A 20467-nucleotide genomic window follows, 5' to 3' on the forward strand; every position below is an offset into this window, starting at 1 on the left:
AAAATTGTGTTCATTATAGAAATTAAAGGTATCAATTTCACAAAATCACGGGCAGTAAATTGATAGACCTCAGAACCTAAGGCACGGGTCTGAGGAAACGGAAGCACAAAGAAACAGAGAGAGAGAGGGAGAGAGACGAAGGAAAAAGAAAGAACCAAAGAAGGAAGGAAAGGAAAGGAAAGGAAAGGAGAAAAGAAAAAAGAAAAGAAGGGAGGGAGGAAGGGAGGGAAGAAAGGAAGGAATGATTAGAGGAAACTCAGAGGTTATTCTCTCTGTATCTCTAGTTTCCATTTTATTGATTCTGCTTTCTCCAGACAGGCTTCCTTTGTATATCACCTTGCATGGTAAAGTGCAGAGAGCTCCATCAGAGAAATGCAGTTAAAATCCAGTAGATACCACCGTACACCTGAAAGACTTGTGAACAAACAGATGACAGAAAAACAAAACAAAGCAAAACAGAACCTGAGAATTTGAATTGCTGGTGAGGATATTGAGTAAGTGGAATTCCTATACTTTGCTGGAGGGAATGGAAAATAGTACAGGCAATTTGGAAAAGAGTTAGACTGTTGTATATAAAATTAAATACATACTTACCTTACAAAGTAGGAATCTCATTCCTAGATGTCTTCCTAAGAAAATTGCAAACTTTATGTTCAAACAAAAACGAATGTAAACATTCACCTACAGGTGAATGGATAAATACATTGAGATAAATCTATGCAATAATACATATTACTCAACAATGAAAAGGAATTCACTACTGATATGTGAAACATGGTAGACTGAGTAATGCCTTCCCTTCTTTCCAAAGATGTCCATGTCCTAATCCCTAGAACCTGTGATGTTACTTTATCTGGAAAATTAAACTTTGTAGATGTGATTAAATTAATGATTTTTAGCTGGGTACATCATCTTGGATTATCTGGTGGGCCTGATGTAATCACAGGGGTTCTTATAAGAGGGAGGCAGGAAATCAGAGAGAGGAAAAAAGGTGTGGAGAAATATGTGACAACAGAAACAATGATAAAATGATTAAAATGACACAAACAGGAGCCAAGGAATGCTATAAGCATCTGAAATCTGAAGGCAGCAGGTAATGGATACTCCCCTGGAGCCTGTAGAAGAAACCAGCCTCCTGACACCTTGATTTCAGAAAAAGTATTTTAAATTTCTCACCTAGAAGTGTAAAAAATATATATAAATAAATTTGTATTGTTTTATGCCAGTAATTTTGTGATATTTTGTTACGACAACAATAGGAAATTAATATACCCAGCAATGCAGATGAATCTCCAAAGCATCATGCTAAGTGAAAGAGTACTTGTTGCTGGATAAAATTAAATTGTGTGTTGTATTTTGCGTATGCACATACGAGTACTCATTCTGATAAAATCTAATCCAAGTGAAAAAGTAAAATATCCACCATATTTTTCCCCTCAACTATGATTATCCCTGCCTTCTACTTTTATTTTAAACTTCATTTCCAAAATTTATGTACCAATTTTTCATTCTGCAGTTGAATGTTGTATTGAATCTTGTACTAAGAGAATGTCACCCATATTCAGGGTTTATTTTATTCTCTTTCCCTCTCTCTGCTCAGACTTCTTTAAACATCTTTCTTCTCTAGTAATTTTTTTTCCCAATTGTCCTAGTGTGTTTTTTCAATTTGCTGATGTTCAAGGAAAACCCATTGAGGTTTAAAAATATTATGTTGGTAATTTTTTTTTCTAAAAATAAGAAACAGATTTATACTTAAAATATTTACTATAAGGATTGACACTGGTGCTCTTTCTTGGGCCATTTATCGGATAATCAAGCATCATGACCTTAGGTAACAAGCAAGGTAGCCTGCCAGAGTATTACACAATCCAAAAGAGTTGATTTGCTTTCATCAGATTTTGCCCATTAAAGAGATTTATAGATTTCATAATCTTAAATAGCACAAAAAATCCCAATACTTAGTAATGAGATAGATCAAGACCATGACAGTCATCTGAACACATAGATGTTTGCTGGAAAAAAATGTATCAAATTTTTTTTTTTTGAGACGGAGTCTTGCTCTGTCACCCAGGCTAGAGTGCAGTGGCACGATCTCGGCTAACTGCAAGCTCCACCTCCAGGGTTCACACCATTCTACTGCCTCAGCCTCCCAAGTATCTGGGACTACAGGCACCCGCCACCACGCCTGGCTAATTTTTTGTATTTTTAGTAGAGACAGGGTTTCACCATGTTAGCCAGGATGGTCTCTATCTCCTGACCTCGTGATCCACCTGCCTCAGCCTCCCAAAGTGCTGGGATTACAGGCGTGAGCCACCGTGCCCGGCCCCAAATTTTTTTTTTCTTTTTTTGAGTTTACAGACAAGATGCTAATTTACAAATGAGAGTGTTTCCTACCTGCTTATCTTTCTATTACAGTAAGTGTTTTATTTTGGTGTATAATAAATAGAATATTTTTGACAAAAAGTAAACACAACCAGTCTCTTCAAAGTATAAGCGAAGTTTTGACAGTGAGTTCAGAAGTAAGGATTTGTTGAAAAAAAGTTGTATCATACAGAATTTCAAATACATAAGTCTAGAAACTTTTCTAATACTTTGTAATTTTTTGGAAAAAATTCAAGCATGTCACTTATTAAAATGTACACAAAGTTAAATTTAAAAAGCAAACAAACTAACCTTAGTATTTGAGATTTCCTAAATTGTTTTAAAATAATCTAAAAGAAAATGTTAAGTGGGCTTTTAAAATATACTACATAAAAATATTTAACCCATTACTATGCAAGAACAACTGACTGAAATAAATGAGGATTTAAATTTTCTAGTCAAATATACGTAGATATTTGTATAGTTATTGGTTGGGATTTAGAAAAAGTAGCGTGATCCTTTAAAGTTTCCCTCTTTATGAAGCTCTAAAATAGATTTTGTACATTTTCAAAGTTTAAAAATAATTATTTAGAAATTTCTAAATTATCTTAAATACCTAACAACAACAACAAATCTAAAAGAATTTCAGAAAGACACCAAGAATTAATGCCTCTATGTATTCTTAGTTTCTACTTTGGAAACATCACTTTGATGGTCTTAGTCTATTCTTTTATTACTACTTATGGGTTTTTTTTTGTATTTATAAACCACACTATTATAAAATTGTATATTACTTTATAAACCCTTCAATATACATGGCACTAGGCTAATATATGATGTAAATTATCACTAAATAATCTAGCTTTCTTATGAGATTTATATGTAAACCTTATATCTTATATCTTTTTTACTCTAACAGTTCCTAGAGTGGACAAACAGTTTAGAAAAATAGAAATAGTTTTAGAAAAATAGAAAATTTTCACCTGGGTGCAGTTGGTCATGCCTGTAAACCCAGCAGTTTGGGAGGCTGAGGTGGGAGATGATTTGAGCCCAGGAGTTCGAGACCAGCCTGAGCAACATACTGAGACGCTGTTTCTAAAAACAAAACGAAACAAACAACAAAAGAATTAGCCGGGCATTGTGGCACACATCTGTAATCCCATCTACTTGGGAGGCTGCGGTGAGATGATTGCTTGAGCAGTGAGGTTGCAGTGAGCCGAGATTGCACCACTGCACTCCAGCCTGGGTGACAGAGCAAAACCTTGTCTCAAAAATAAATTAAAAAAAAAAAAAAAAAAAAGGAAAATAGAAGATATTGGAAAGCCGATTAGGATGAAAAGACTTGTTTATATTTCTCCAATATTTCTCCCCCTTTTGGGGGTATATTGTTTTTCTTTCAGTTATAAACTCTTCTGGGGAATCTTATACTGCTGAATTAATCTGTAGTATGTTTGTTTGTAGGGAGTGATGAAGAAGTAGGAATTCAATCAGGGTTATATCAATGCATTTTATGAAATGACTAGTATTTAAAAAGAGGATTAGCCAAAGATTTTCTCCTGAAAATAGGTAGAAATTTGTCTAATTCATAGTGGATGACTTATTATAGATAGTGTCTATCTCCTTGTTCTCAAACACTGACATTCTGTTTGGCTTGGTAACTAGCTCCTCTTTCTATTTGTGTTTAGTTTCAGTAATTGTGCTTGTATCTTCTTGTAAAACAAATCTCATTTGATTACTAGACCAAATCAGCCTGTTTGTGTACAGAACCCCAAGGGACTAGCATTTAATCCCTTGAGTACTTAACATTCTTGTGAGTCAGGAGCAAAGCTAAAGTAAATTGATGATCAGAGGCACCAATGCCTAAATTCGTGGGTAGAGCTGACAGATACACTCTTCGTTCTATTAAAAGCTTGTAGACGTATTTTTTCCCCAATAACCTCCAAGAGGGAACAAATTTAAAACACCAATAGAAGCATTTTGAGCCATTAGAAAGAATGAATTTATAGTCTGAATTAATTCTTAAAAATTATAAATTTAAAGGAATGAAATTTCTATTTACTTTGCTTATTGTGATACAAAAAGACAGTATGGTTGTCTCTGTGGCCTCTTCACTGCACAGTCTCATTTGTGTGCTTTTGATTTTTCTTTCTCACATTCTTCAGCTATTGTCTGTAATGGTACAAGTTGTCTTATTAGCAAATCTTCATTTCTAGTTTTACATTGTGCTTGGATTTTTCTGTAAGTCTACATTCATATTTATTCAATCTGTTTTCTCTCTTGAATTAGCAAAAAAGTCAGAACTGCTGATGACTGAATAGAAACAGCATTGTAGAGCTGGCATTTACTACTCATAAGGAAAGGAACCAAAGTAAACACTGGCCATAAATTCAAATAGGCCAAAGTAAGAAAAAACAAAGCCAATATAAGCCAGTCAGAGGCAATGTCAGGATAGTAGGAAATCTGTGTGTGGGAAGAGCTAAAATAGATGAAAAGAGGTAAGTTTGGAAGCATTCCACGAGCATACAGGTAGTTGAGTCTGGAATAATTTTATGCCATATCTATAAGCAATGTTTGCTGTAATGAAACCAGTTCAGGGAAATTTAATATTTATTTTAAATTGGCTTTTATAATAGTATTGAGAATTATTTTTTAAAATCAGGTTGGAAGTCAAAGACGGTTCTTTTTGTTTATATTTTTAAATGATGTACAATCATTAATATGGTAATATATAACATGCTGTTACCTGCTTCAGCTATTTCCCAGAAGTACATACAGGTGTTTAGTGGTAGGGCTATCTCCTCTTCACAGTTAATTGAATTGCAGTAGCTTTGTGCAATTCCAAATGCTCCTTTGTTCTCTTGGGATTGATTTGCTGCGGCATTGCTAGGTGGATATAAAAATAGCCTCTTGTCTTTCCGATTTTAAATGTCTGTGGGCTTTCCCTTCTACCGTTTAGTAACTAATGTCTCAGGGTAGTGTTAACTGTAATTTCAAACCACAGGAATATACTGGTTAATGCCATAGGGGCTGCATTCTTTTCCAGCTCTCCTACCCAGAATTTGGGGTTTATGTGATTCTACTTAGAATTCCCGCATCTATGCCTCAGTCCTGAATCTCCTGAACTAGATCTTCTTAGGGCTCTGTATTTGGCTGGTAATTAGATTTTTATGCTTATACCAGTTTAACGTTAGGACTGCCAACTGCTTTCCCAAGGTTCTCGGCTTGTCTGATTTTCTATTGTATTAACTAGTACTATGGCAATGACAAATGGCTGAATTCCCAAATGAACTAGCATAAGCAAAATTAAAGAGAAGTAGTGGTTTCCATAGCTGGAGCTTTCACCCAGACCCCTGAACCCCACTTCTACCTTCCCAGGTTTTCATTTTTCTCTGTAGTTCTTTGGTTACATCTCGCAGATAGGGTTTCTTTACCTTGAGAGAAAGTTGAGTATTGTCAGCATCAAATTCAAGTTTGCCTATTCAGAATCTTAGGAGGAAGCAGAAGAAAGCTGCTCTCCCCCAGCACCTAAAAATTGATTCCAGTAGAGGACTGTGGCTCCTAGGTCATGTGATCACAGATGGGCTATTTACTGAATCTGAAAAGTCTGACTCATGTAAACATTCCTGTTGTAACAAGATAAGACAGTGCTGATATTAGAAAATGGATATGGGAGAACTTTTTAAGCAACTAAAAACCAGTATACTTATCTTTCCCTAGAACCTTTTTTTCTTTTTAAATTGCATTATTGAATTACCTATTCCCCTAGGTTTCATCCTTTTTCTACCTCTGCTTAAGTGGCTGGTCATAATGCACCGATGCTTTTCTGGGGGCTAAATCAATAATCAGAGAACTGCATCTAGCATGTCACTGAAAAATTAGTAGACTGAAAATTTTAACACCTGAGCGCCAGTATCAATTCATTAGAAACTCAGTGTAAGACCTTGGACTAGTCACTTGAGCTGTTTATGAATCAGTTTTTTCATCTTTAAAATAGTGGTAATAAAGTTACTACCCTTAGGGTCAATTTGAGGGCTAACTTAGATAATATATATTTATCCTTTAGACTAGTTCTTGACATATATAGTATAATTACATAAGTATTAGTTATAATAATATTGTAATGATTAATATCTATAGGACTATGTTTTCATATCTGTAAAATCAGGGACATACTTTAGATGCGAGTCTTAGAAAAGCCTATATGGCTCTATTAGTCAATTTTCACACTGCTATAAAGATCTTCCCTGAGACTGGATAACTTATAAAGAGAAGAGGTTTAATTTACTCACAGTTATGCATGGCTGGGGATGCCTCAGGAAAGTTACAATTATGGTGGAAGGGGAAGAAGGCATGTCTTACATGGTAGCAGGCAAGAGAGAGAGTGTGTGAAGGAGGAACTCTCAAACACTTATAAAACCATGAGATCTCATGAGAATTCACTATCATGAAAACAGTATGCGGGAACTGCCCCCATGATCCAGTCACTTCCCACCAGGGCCCTTCCTCAACATGTGGGGATTATGGAGATTACAATTCAAGATGAGATTTTGGTGAGGACACAGAGCCAAACCATATCATTCCATTCGGCCCTTTCCAAATCTCACATTCTTTTTACATTTGAAAGCCAATCATGCTTTCTCAACAGTCCCTCAAAGCCATAACTTTCCAGCACTAACCTAAAAGTCCAAGTTCAAAGTTTCATCTGATATAAGGCAAGTGCCTTCCACCTAGGAGCCCATAAAATCTAAAGCAAATAAGTTACTTCCTAGATACAATGTAAGTACAGGAATTGGGAAAATGCTCCCATTCCAAATGGGAGAAACTAGCCAAAACGAAGGGACTACAGGTCCCAGGAGGTCTAAAATCTAGCAGGATAGTCATTAAATTTTAAAGCTCTGAAATAATCTCCTTTGACTCTATGTCTCACATCCAGGGCACACTGATACAAGAGGTGGGCTTCCACGGCCGTGGGCAGCTCCATCCCTGTGGCTTTGCAGGGCACACACCCCCTTCCCCCCTGGCTGCTTTCATGTTCAGTGTTTAGTGTCTGTGACTTCTCCAGGTGCACAATCCAAGCTGTTAGTGGATCTACCATTCTTGGGTCTGGTGGGTGGTGGCCCTCTTCTCACAGCTCCACTAGGCAGTGCCCCAGTGGGGACTCTGTGTGGGGGCTCAAACCCCACATTTCTCTTCCACACTGCCCTAGCAGAGCCTCTCCATGAGGGCTCTCCCCCTGCAGTAGATTTCTACCTGGACATCCAGGCATTGCCATAGATCCTCTGAAGTCTTGACTTCTGTGCCCCTCTAGGCTCAACACCACATGAAAGCCTCCAAGGCTTGGGGCTTGAACCTTCTGAAACAATGGCCCAAGCTGTACCTTGGCCCGTTTTAGCCATGGCTGGAGCTGGAGTGGCTGGGATGCAAAGTACCAAGTCCTGAGGCTGCACACAGCAGCAGGGCCCTGAGCCTGACCCATGAAACCATTTTTCCCCCTAGGCTTCTGGGCCTGTGATGGGAGGGGCTGCCATCAAGCTCTCTGACATGACCTAGAGATATTTTCCCCATTTTCCTGGTGATTAACATTTGGTTCCTCATTATTTATGTACATTTCTGCAGCTGGCTTCAATTTCTTTTCTGAAAACAAGTTTTTCTTTTCTATCACATCATCAGGCTGCAAATTTTCTGAACTTTTATGCTCTGCTTCCCTTTTAAACATAAGTTCCAATTTCTGATACTCTCTTTCAAGTTAAAATTTCACAGATCTCTAGGAGAGGGACAAAATGCTGCCAGTCTCTTTGCTAAAGCATAGAAAGAGTGACCTTTGCTCCAGTTCTCAAGAAGTTCCTTATCTCCATCTGAAACCACCTCAGCCTGGACTTCATTGTCCACATCATTATCAGCATTTGGTGAAAACTATTCAAGAAGTCTCTAGGAATTTTCAAACTTTCCCACATCTGTCTTCTGTGCCTCTCATACTGTTCCAATCTCTGACTGTTATCCAGTTCCAAAGTAACTTGCACATTTTCAGGTTATCTTTACAGCACTGCCCCACTCCTGGTACCAATTTCCTGTGTTAATCTTTTTTCGCACTGCTAACTTCCCTGAGACTGCTGTATGTGTCAGCAGTAATTTATCTAAAAAGGAGATTTAATTGACTCACAGTTCCACATGGCTGGGGAGGCCTCAGGAAACTTATAATCATAGCAGAAGGGGAAGCAGGCACATTTTACATAGTGACAGGCAAGAGAGAGTATGTGAAGGAGGAACTGTCAAACATTTATAAAACCATCAGATCCCATGAGAACTCACTCACTGCCATGAGAACAGCTTGGGGGAAACCGTCCCCATGATCTACTTACCTCCTACCATGTCTCCTAGATATAGAAATAGTTCATGGAACAGAAATTTAATAGACTCGCAGTTCCACATGGCTGGAGAGGCCTCACAGTCATGGCAGAAGACAAAAAAACATGACTTACATGGCAGCAGGCAAGAAAAGAATGAGAGTGAATTGAAAGGGGTTTCCCCTTACATAACCATCTTATCTCATGAGACTCATTCACTATCACACTAACAGTATGGAGGAAACCACCCCCATGATTCAATTATCTCCCACTGAATTCCTCCTACAACACATGAGAATTATAGGAGCTATGATTAGAGATGAGATTTGGGTGGGGACACAGCCAAACCATATCAGTAATTCAAGAAATTCTTACTAGATACTGCAAGTACTGCAAGTTCTTTTTGTCAGTCAAATACATCAACACATCAATTTTGATTATTGAGAATATAATTATTTAACAATAATGAGATACTGTTTCACCTAGGTCAAATGACTAACATTAAAAATGTTGACATCAAATTTTGTATGTAGAATGTCTTTAAGTGTCATATATTGTTGGTAGGCGTTTAAATGAATTAATTATTTTTTGCTGTTTTGTATTTCCTTTTAACCACATGTGTAAGTTATGGCCTAGCAATTTCAGTCCTATTTATGTACCCAAGAAAAATATAAATGTATGTGTACAAGAAGACAAGTACCAAAAGGTTCACAGAGGCTTTTCTTCATTATAGCCCCAAACTGGCAACAACCTAAATGTCTGCCAACTGATAAATAGATTTTTTTTTTGAAATGGAGTCTTGCTCTGCTGCCCAGGCTGGAGTGCAGTGGCATGATCTCGGCTCACTGCAAGCTCTGTCCCTGGGTTCACGCCATTCTCCTGCCTCAGCCTCCTGAGTAGCTGGGACTACAGGCACCTGCCACCATGCCTGGCTATTATTATTATTTTTTTTTTTTTTGTATTTTTAGTAGAGATGGGGTTTCACCTTGTTAGCCAGGATGGTCTCGATCTCCTGACCTCGTGATCCACCCGCTTTGGCCTCCCAAAGTGCTAGGATTACAGGCATGAGCCACAGCACCCAGCCAATTTTTTTAAATGCCACATATCCTTACAATGGAATACTATTCAGCAATAAAAAGGAATGATTTAATATATAGCATAACTTGTAAGAATCTCAGAAACCTTATGTTAAATGAAAGAAGTCATTAACCAAAAGTGGCATATTGCATAGTACCATTACATGAAGTTCAAGAAGAGGCAAAACACATCTGTAATAATAGAAAGGAGAAAAGTGGTTACCTAGGAGTGTGGAGATTGACTGGAAGAAGGCCTGAGTGAACTCTGGAATGACAAAGATTTTCTTTTTCTTCACTGGGATAGTGGTTTCACAGGTACATACATTGAATTGTGTACAAGATCTGTTCATTTAACTGTAGGTAAAATAAATTTGTGAATTTACATACGTCTTATAATTGCATGATAATTAGCAAAAACCTTCCTAATTTTTAATAAAGCCACCCTATTATTGTAATGGTTAATATAGTGTATCAGCTTAACTGAGCCATGGAGGTGGTCATTCAGTTGGCCAAACATTATGCTGTATGTGTCAGCAGGGGTGCTCCTGGATGAGATTAATATTTGAGTGAGTAGACTGAGTTAAGCAGATTGCCTTCCCTAATTTGGGTGGGCCTCATCCAACCAACGGAAGATCTAATAGAACAAAATGTTTGAGTGAGAAGAAACTCCTCCTGCCTGATTGTTTTAGCTGGGACATTGATCTTTTCTGGCCTTTGAACTCAGACTCAGAGGTTGATTTTGTTTAATAATCAAATTTTGATCGGTTACACACCATTAATAGCATGAAACAGATTGTATTTCATATCTTCATTTCAGAAAATTTGTTACTTAGTCTCATCCCCTGTCACTCACCCTGTGTTCTGGAGGCATTAACTCACTTTGCAAGCTAATTTCCTCTGCATAACTCTCTTTTACCTTGCTTTAAGTAATTTATTCTTAGAAGTAAGCCTCATTTATTTAATTAACTCTCAGCTACACAATTCTCAACATCATTTTCTTAAGCATTATCATCAATAACTTCATCATTATCAGAGAGACAGTTCAGATAAGTGGTTAATATCATAGACTTTGCATCCAAAATTACTAGCTGTTTCACCTTAGTTAACCCCTTTATATCTCCGTTTAAATCACTGCAGAAATAGCACCTATCACATATTGTTGTCATCATAAAAGGACTTAACAGATTTCAAATACCTAAAAAAGTACTGAACGTAACAAACAAAGTGACATAATCATTATAAAAAATAAAACTTTGTATATTGATACATTGTCTTCAGTACCATCACTAAGCACACGTTTCTGCTATAGGCTTTCAAGACTCTACAGGAAAAAAAGAAAAAGATAAGAGGCAAACTTTTTTAATTTATAAAACTTAACATTCACACATAAACCATAAGATTAATTCAAAATTAATATTGTAAAAAGTATATTGCATATGAAGTAAAATATAAAGTGTGGAAAAATATCAATTTAGTATTACCTTAAATTTACACATTCTCTTAGAGCCTAATAATTTAGATCAAATAGAGATGTATCTAAAAATGTCAAATTTTTTGTTGTTATAAATCTAATTTGCCTGACAATTAGTATTCTTTCAGCTATATTTTTTTAAAAAATACAAGAACTAAACAGTAGAGTGAAGATTAGTTAAATTGTGGAAGAGTAGAATTTCTTTCAGATCATTAGAAGCAAAAATATGATTAAAATGAAGGAATAATTGTCTAATCTTGCCTGTGATGGCTATTACCTTAATTTTGAACTTAAAAATACATGACTCAAAAATAATGTTGCTAACTTCTTGGGCTGTATTTTCTTCCACTGTATTCACAAAACCATAATTTTGTTTTTACCTGTAACTTCCTTTCCTCAGGCGGTTATCAGTAGAGTCCACTCTCTGGGCAAATTACTGAACTTGAGAAAAAAAGACAAATATTTTTTTTTAAATAAAAAAAAGATCTCCTCTCCCATTAAAGTCCAATATCTTAAACTGTGCAGTACCCTGAGACTCTGTGCCCACCATACTCCCTTTTCTCTTTGCAATTTATTATCTCTCTCTTAAATGATTTCCATCAGCATGCAAATATTCCCTCTTTAAAAAATGAATTTCCTTCAACTTATATATCTTTCATCTGCTGCTGTATTTCTTAGTTCCCTTCAACAGAAAATTTTCTTAAATGTCATCTACTTTTGCTGTGCAGACGCTCTTTAGTTTCATTAGATCCCATTTGTCTATTTTGGCTTGTGTTGCCATTGCTTTTGGTGTTTTAATCATGAAGTCTTTGCCCATGCCTATATCCTGAATGGTACACAAGAAGAGAAAACCAAACACCGCATGTTCTCACTCATAAGTGGGAGTTCAACAATGAGAACACATGGACACAGGGAGGGGAACATCACACACTGGGGCCTGTCGGGGGTTCGGGAGCTAGGGGAAGGATAGCATTAGGAGAAATACCTAATGTAAATGACAAGTTGATGGGTGCAGCCAACCAACATGGTACATGTAACATATTGGCACCTATGTAACAAACCTGCCCGTTGTGCACATATACCCCAGAACTTAAAGTATAATTTTTAAAAAAATCATCTATAGTCACTATTCTTATAATCGCAGATTCTTGCCCTTCCTTTTTACTCTTCCTCAAGCTGTTTTCATTATTTTCCATTGATCAGGCTAGGGTTATGAGTGATCTCTAACAGTTGGGAAATTCAGAGCTCATTCTAATAGGCTCACCTTACTAGCTATCTTAATGGAATCCAATACTGCTTACCTTATTTGATCTACTTTGTTAGTTGCAGCAGATTATATTTTCCAGAGATGACTAAACCAACATATCCCAACAAAGTAATATTGAGAGATGGGGGTCTATGTTTCCTCCATTGACTGATGGATCTTTGTTTCCTCTCCTCAGCTTCTTTGGACCTTTTAAGTTGCATTATCCCATAAAATGTGGTAGATTCAATGTTGTATGGCCTGTAAAACTAAGTAGTGAAGGCTGATATGTACCCACCTGGCTCTGTCTTGGGATCACACAACTTGGGAGCCAAAACAGATATGTAAGAAGTACAGCTACCCTAAAGCCACCATTCTGGAGTGATTACATGGAGATACTACCTAGCGATAGAGAGGAGGATTTAGAAACTCCAGCTGGCCCAGCTTCCAAGTGTGAATCTTCACAATACAGGCACCAGGCACTTGAGGGGAAAAGTTTCCGTATAATTTCAGCCTTTTGCCTTCAAGTTATCCCAGCTTACACTTAGAGCAGAGTAAAGTAAGACCCCGGATCAAATTGCTGATTCACAGAACAAGATTTATTTTTAAATGACCTAAGTTTTGGAGTGTTTGTACTACACAGTCATAGTAGCTAAAACACTTGTCTTGGCTTCTACAGTAGTAGACATTTTGGATAGTCCCACCTCCACTGGTTGCCTCTTCTTGTTCTTTTCCACTGACTCCTATTTCTGTGCCCAGTATTCTAATATTAGCATGCTTCAGGATCCTGGGCTACCCATTATGTTCTACATACATTATCTAAATTGTTTTATTTCGTCATTACCCATGGCATTTACATGGGTAATGAAAGTTATCCCCTTCTACTCCACCACCCTGCACTTCTATCCCTGGCATCTCCTCTTGAATCCTTGAATTCTAGGCACGTAAACATAATGGCCTACTTAACATCTCCACTTGAATATTAAATAAAGAATTCAAACTTAACACATACAATGCTGAGCTCTTGATCTCATCTCCTTGTAAAACAGACTTAAAAGTTGTTTCTTCCCTAGTCTTCTTCATTTCAGTGAATAGAATTACAATTCACACAATTTCTCAAGTGCAAAATTTAGAAGTAATTTTTGATTACTCTCTTTCTCTCAATGACTGCATCTAATTTATTTCCACTGATTGAACCTCTACAACATATCTCCAATCTTGTCTCCGTTTCTATTTCTTCTCCCCATTCAAGCTGCCAATATCTCTTTCCTAAACTTTAGCAATAGCCTCTTTAGTGATATCCTTAATTTCTGTCTTGATACACATTAATCTATCTTCCACATAGAAACCAGAGTAATCTTTTACTACAAAAATCAGATAACATTACTAATCTAGCTCAAAGCCATCTGATGTTTTTTCTTTTCATTTGAGCAAATTTTATTTTCCAAAGAAGACTTAAAGTCTCCCATCCTACATTTACTTCTGTGAAAATAACTTGATATTCCTACCACTGTAAGGTGGGAGTCTATGTCCCCTCCCTTTAAATGTGGATGGCCCTATGATTCCAGCAGAACTGACACTACAGGTAATGAAATTAGATAAAGTCATACCTGATCCCCTTAGGACACTTTCTAACCCAGCCTCCATGCCTGAATAAATTCATGTAAGCTATGGAGAGGCCCATATGGAGAGATCTGGTTCCTCCAGCTTCAGCTAAGTTTTCAGGCCATAACCAGTATTAATTTGCCAGCCAAGAAAGTCAGCCATCTTGACAGGTGGAACAGAGGTGGGCTGTTCCATACTCACCATACTTTGTTAAGTTGCAGAATTATGAGCAAAGGAAATTTTTGTTTTTCTTTTAAGTCACTAGATTTTGGGATAGTTTTTTTTTTTAATCCAGTAACAGGTAACTAATATAAATTTTGGTACTGGAAAGTGGAGTGTTGCTGTACAGACACTTAAACATGTAGCATTGGCTTTGAGACAGGCCACAGACGGAAGCCAGAAAAGCTTTGGCAAAGTGTTACCAGAAGCCTAAAGAATGTTGAGAAAGCTGTGTCTGACAGCTCAAGGAAAGTAGGAAAATGTGATTGGAAGATGTTTAGTAGCAGTGGAAACTTTGACAACACTATTACCTGAAGTAACAGGCAAGATGGGAAATATAGCAATGAACATGATGATCAAGCAGAAAATTGGAAGTGTCACTGGGATTCTTTTCACTGCCTATGATAAAATGTCAGAGGGAGAGGAATGAGCTAAAAATTAAGTCTTAAGTATAAAATATTCAGAACTTTCTTAGTTGGAAAATAAATCAGTTTCTCTTTCTTACTCTTTCTAGATTGCAAATGATGTTCAAATCAAGGGCTGGCTTAAGGGAGAAAATCAATTATACTGTACAACTCACACTTAAGACCTCAGAGAGATCTAAGATGATTCTTTATATAATTTTTAAAACAATCACCCCTCTAAGGAGCATAACAATGTGTTTTAAATGTCCTCCCCATTATACAATAAGACTTATAAGAATCTCAAGGATGGTGTCCCAAGGCAAACTCATGGCAAGATCAAGAAAGAGAATGGCCTGTCTTGACAAGATTTGTGGTTTTGGCTTTCGTCTGATGGAATGAATTGTACACAAATGCACAGAAATCCCACAAATATTAAAATAATTGTATCAACTTGTAAGAAAAAGGGAAAGAAATAGCTTAAAATGGAATATTGCTAAGCCCTCAAACCTTTACAAGCAGGAAATAGGTGTAAACAGGCTTAGGAAAATGGAAGGTGGACTCAGGGCAGATTGAGGAGATCTTGGAGTGCAGCAAAGAGCCATAGAGAGCAATTTCCAGGGAGTAGGACTGAACTCTAATCAAATAATTGGCAGCATGTGCCTGGCATTTCAGGATTGACATGGACCAGTGACTTCTGTGTTCCTTCCCATTCCCCACCCTTTTGTGTAGGAGTGTCTGTAGCAGTTTCCCAATGCCTGTTTCTCCACTTGACGTTGGGTATTTGGAGAACAAGAAAAATTCTCTTTTTAGGTCAGATGTGTGACACGTATCACATTGTAAAAAAGAGTGCTCAATGAGCTGTATTTCAGGAATTGCACTTAAGGGGAATTATTTTTACCTATATTGGATTAATATGATAAGATTTTGAACTTTGAGCTTATGTAATTATGAAGTGAGACTTTTAGTCCTGGGGAATGATTGTATTTTATATGCGAGAGGTATATAAATCACTGTGGCCTGAAGATAGACTGTGGCAGATTGTATTTTTCAAAGATTTCCTGTCACACTTTTTTTTATTCTTTATTTTTCTCTTTCTTTCTCTTTCCTCTTTCTCTCTTTCCCTTCCTTCCTTCCTTCCTTCTTTCCTACCTTCCTTCCTTCCTTCCTTCTTTCTTTTCTTTCTTTCTTTCTGAGAGGGTCTCACTCTGTTTCCTGGCTAGAGTGGTGTCACATTCATAGCTTACTGTAGCTCAAACTCCTGAGTGCAAACAATCCTCCTACATCAGCCTCCCAAGTAGCTTGGACCACAGGTGTGCATCCACTCCTGGCTAATTTTTTAATTTTAATTTTTGTAGAGACGGGATCTCACTTTGTTGCTCAGACTGATCTTGAATTCCTGGCTTCAAGAGATCCTGCTGCCTCAACCTCTAAACTTGCTGGGATTGCAAGTGTGAACCACCATGCCCAGCTACTTTCTTTTTCTTACAATATGCCTTTGATGCTCTTCCCATCAAGAGGTATTCCTTTCCCTTGAATATGGGCAAGGCTGTGATTATTAATGCTATATGACTTTTGAGAGTAGGTCATGAAGCATGATACATTTTCCTAGTTCATTTAGGATGCTTGCTCTTAATACCTAGCCCCTATGCTTGTATAAGTCCAAGAGACCTGTTGTGGGGAGGCTCACATGAAGAAGAATGCAGGCACCTAGCCTACAGTCTGATTGAGCTCTCATCTGATAACCCATAAGAACTTGAGAGCCTTGTGAGTAAACCATCTTGAATCTTTCAGGACCCAGTTGAAACACTTCAGCTGATGCTGCATGGATCATTGCGGATTTGTGAGCAAAATAAATTAATATAGCTTTTTGTTTTGATTAAACAATATTTTTTGAGACAAGATCTCATTTTGTCACCCAGGTGGGAGTACAGTGGCATATTCACAGATCACTGTAGCCTCAAATTCCTAAGCACAGGAGGTCCTCCCACCTTAGCCTCCCCAGTAGCTGAGACCACAGCATGTGCCACTGTGTCTGGCTAATTTTTTATTTTTTTGTAGAAACGGAGTCTTGCTATGTTGCCCAGGCTGGCCTCACGTGATCCACTTGCCTCAGTCTTCCAAATTGTTGGGATTACAAGTGTGAGGCACTGCACTGAGCCCAATATTGCTTTTTAAGCTACTAAGTTTTGGACTGATTTGCTTCCCAGCAGTATACGATTGATAAAACACTGAATATAGAATAAAATCAATCTCTTATGTTGTCCTATGAGGCGTTGTGAGATTTCGTTTCTACCAACACCCCAAAGTCATGTCATACCATTTTTCACTGTGCTTACTTTGCTTCACTGACTTTTCTCCTGTTTTCTAAAACTAGCTAGTTCTTATCTTCAGGCTTTGTCATTGTCATTCCCTGCTGAGAATATTGTCTGTCCAAATCTTGTAATTCAGACTCAAAAACAGTCTGTGGCCACTCAACCTAAAGTAACCCACTACAAACTCTAGCCCATCTCCCTATTTATTTTCATCATGATATTTATATCTACCTCATCTAAATTTTATCTATTTGTCATCTATCTAATTGAAATTTCATGTTTCTTTACTACTAATACACAAGCTCTGTTAAGACAGAAGTATTTAGTTTAATAAGATCCCATTTGTCAATTTTGGCTTTTGTTGCCATTGCTCTTGGTGTTTTAGACATGAAGTCTTTTCCCATGCCTATGTTCTGAATGGTATTGCCTAGGTTTTCGTCTAGGGTTTTTATGGTTTTAGGTCTAACATTTAAGTCTTTAATCCATCTTGAATTAATTTTTGTATAAGGTGTAAGGAAGGGATCCAGTTTCAGCTTTCTACATATGGCTAGTCAGTTTTCCCAGCACCATTTATTAAATAGGGAATCCTTTCCCCGTTTCTTGTTTTTGTCAGGTTTGTCAAAGATCAGATAGTTGTAGATATGTGGCATTATTTCTGAGGGCTCTGTTCTATTCCATTGGTCTATATCTCTGTTATAGGGACACTTTTACACTGTTGGTGGGACTGTAAACTAGTTCAACCACTGTAGAAGTCAGTGTGGCGATTCCTCAGGGATCTAGAACTAGAAATACCATTTGACCCAGCCATCTCATTACTGGGTACATACCCAAAGGATTATAAATCATGTTGCTATAAAGACACAAGCACATGTATGTTTATTGCGGCACTATTCACAATAGCGAAGACTTGGAACCAACCCAAATGTCCAACAATGATAGACTGGATTAAGAAAATGTGGCACATATACACCATGGAATACCATGCAGCCATAAAAAATGGTGAGTTCATGTCCTTTGTAGGGACATGGATGAAGCTGGAAACCATCATTCTCAGCAAACTATTGCAAGGACAAAAAACCGAACACCGCATGTTCTCACTCGTAGGTGGGAATTGAACAATGAGAACACATGGACACAGGAAGGAGAACATCACACACTGGGGCCTGTTGTGAGGTGGGGGGAGCGGGGAGGGATAGCATTTGGAGATATACCTAATGTAAATGACGAGTTAATGGGTGCAGCACACCAACATGGCACATGTATACATATGTAACAAACCTGCACGTTGTGCACATATACCCTAGAACTTAAAGTATAATAAAAAAAAGAAAAAAAAGACAGAAGTATTGTTCATCTTGTTTTCTTCCCTAATCACGTTACCTAGAACAGTGCCTATCAGATAGTAGGCACTCCACAAATATTTGTTGACTTAATGAACCAGTGGAAATAAATATTAATTCAGTTTTACATTACACAGCAAAATAGAAATCCAATATTTAATCCAGTTCATATTACAAAATAATACCTTCTTTTTAAAAATTAAATCCATTAAATTGACGTAGAAAAATCTTCACCATCTCATGACTTTATAAAAACAAAATTGGTTTCTATACCACTTGGATTATTTCTACAAATTCTATTTATATGGTTTGTGTCAATAAACCATAGAAAATAAAATTTTCAAATAAAACTTATATATTTGTTATTTGATCTTGTTCTACTTATATGAATCTTTTATTTCATGCAAATAAAACCCAAAATATGATTCAGCAACTTTCAGTCTGTTTTTAGAGGCAGTCTTGCTATTTCACCCAGGCTAGAGTGCAGTGTCACAATCATGGCTCACTTCAGGCTCAACCTCCTAGGCCCAAAAGGTTTGCTCACCTCAACCTCCTGAGTAGCTGGGATTACAGGTGTGCACCACCATGCCTGGATAAGTTTTGTAGTTTTTGTAGACACAAGGTCTCGCTATACTGCCCAGGCTGGTCTGGAACTCCTGGACTCAACTAATCCTTCCACCTCAGCCTCCCAAAGTATTGGAATTACAGGTGTAATCCACCATGCTTGGCCAATTTTCATTCTTTAATGTTAGGCTTTGAGTTTAGTGTCAAACGTTAAAACAAAAGCAACAACAACAAAAAACAAAAAACATTTCCAAAAAAGAAAGAAAGTACTGGTAGCAGTCAATAAAAGAAAAGACTCCAATTTCTAGGAATTTGGAATGTGGAATCCTGGCATTATAGAGATAGAGCTTTTTCATCTAATTAATGTATAAAATAGACAAATACTTTCATTTTATTTTCTTGGAGTTTACTCCTTTTCACCCTGAAGCCTGGGTAACAAAGCAAGTGCACAAAAATCGTTAGAATAACACTTTTCAACAAGGAGCAGTCCCAAAGTAAGTGAGAGGAATTTCTTTAGTGATTTTCTCCCTGAGGAGGAGCAGTAGTCTGAAATCTCACTGGTATCTATTCTGAAAGAATCAGGGGATTTATTTATGTCATAATCTAGTATTTGCAGCCTGCTTTGATTTTCCTCAGGATTTCCTTGGATATATTTTACTGAGAGAAGTGTGAAAAGTACTTCTGATTTGAGAAGCATGAAAAGAAAGCCTCAGGCCAGGAGACCATCTTCTATTCTGAGTTATCAATTTGCCTATTCTGAACAACCTCTACTATTGGCTCTTGCACAAAGATCTCCTGAGAGTAGTTGTTGGTAGACTCTAATTGCCTACTATTTTTAACTCATTCCCTTACTCCTTTGATAAGAGTTGAGAGCCCAAGACTTTAATGGATTTTGCACTTATGTCTTATTCTATTAACTTAATCATAATGCAATTTCACTTCAGCACAAACACAGCCATAGCAATCATGACTTAATTTTAATTCCTAACTCACTGTAAGTAAGCCAGCTTATGCTTTTACTAACCAATTTCCAATGCATATAAATAATAACACATATTTAGCATATCACAGTGCTTAGCTCTGTCTGATGAGCAAAAGATTATATATTTATTGGTGCTTATCTTGATGTTTCACAAGATTTTTCATTTATTTCTATACTGTTCCCTTAGGTTACTAGGGGCAGTCACTTTCCCTACCACCTGCTTTCCACTATCTGCTCCTTATCTTTTTCTTTAGACCCTTGCTTCACCTTCTTCCTCTATTTGTGACCGCTCTGCAGGTGATCAGGCTTCCTCCACTTTCCTTACCTTCTGATTGTCTCATAGCATCTTCCATCATTTTCCACACATATTACTTGCTTTATACCATACTGTATTTGTAAAACACATAAACGATTGCTAGTATTTTTATTTTATAGATGATGAAACTGAAGTATGAAAGATAAATGACTCACCAGAGGCTATGATTTGTGGGCCTTTTAGTGGGTTTAATAGGAGGAAAGCAAAGGTGAAATGCCAGAATAGCGAAG

The 20467-nt window shown here is 37.2% G+C and overlaps 1 long non-coding RNA gene across 9 annotated transcripts in view; it reads left to right on the forward strand.

Moving 5' to 3' along the window:
• LOC117979812 (uncharacterized) overlaps positions 1 to 20467 on the forward strand; it is a 442597-nt gene that overhangs the window by 292914 nt on the left and 129216 nt on the right. For 8 of the 9 annotated variants that reach the window (XR_010111695.1, XR_010111694.1, XR_010111692.1 and 5 more), the window contains one exon: positions 315 to 3667. This is a non-coding gene — a long non-coding RNA (uncharacterized LOC117979812). Of the gene's footprint in view, positions 1 to 314; positions 3668 to 20467 lie in introns of those variants that run through there. The other variant, XR_010111693.1, reaches the window with a different exon arrangement.

This window comes from Pan paniscus, chromosome 2 (assembly GCF_029289425.2).
Source record: "Pan paniscus chromosome 2, NHGRI_mPanPan1-v2.0_pri, whole genome shotgun sequence".
Lineage (NCBI taxonomy): Eukaryota > Metazoa > Chordata > Mammalia > Primates > Hominidae > Pan > Pan paniscus.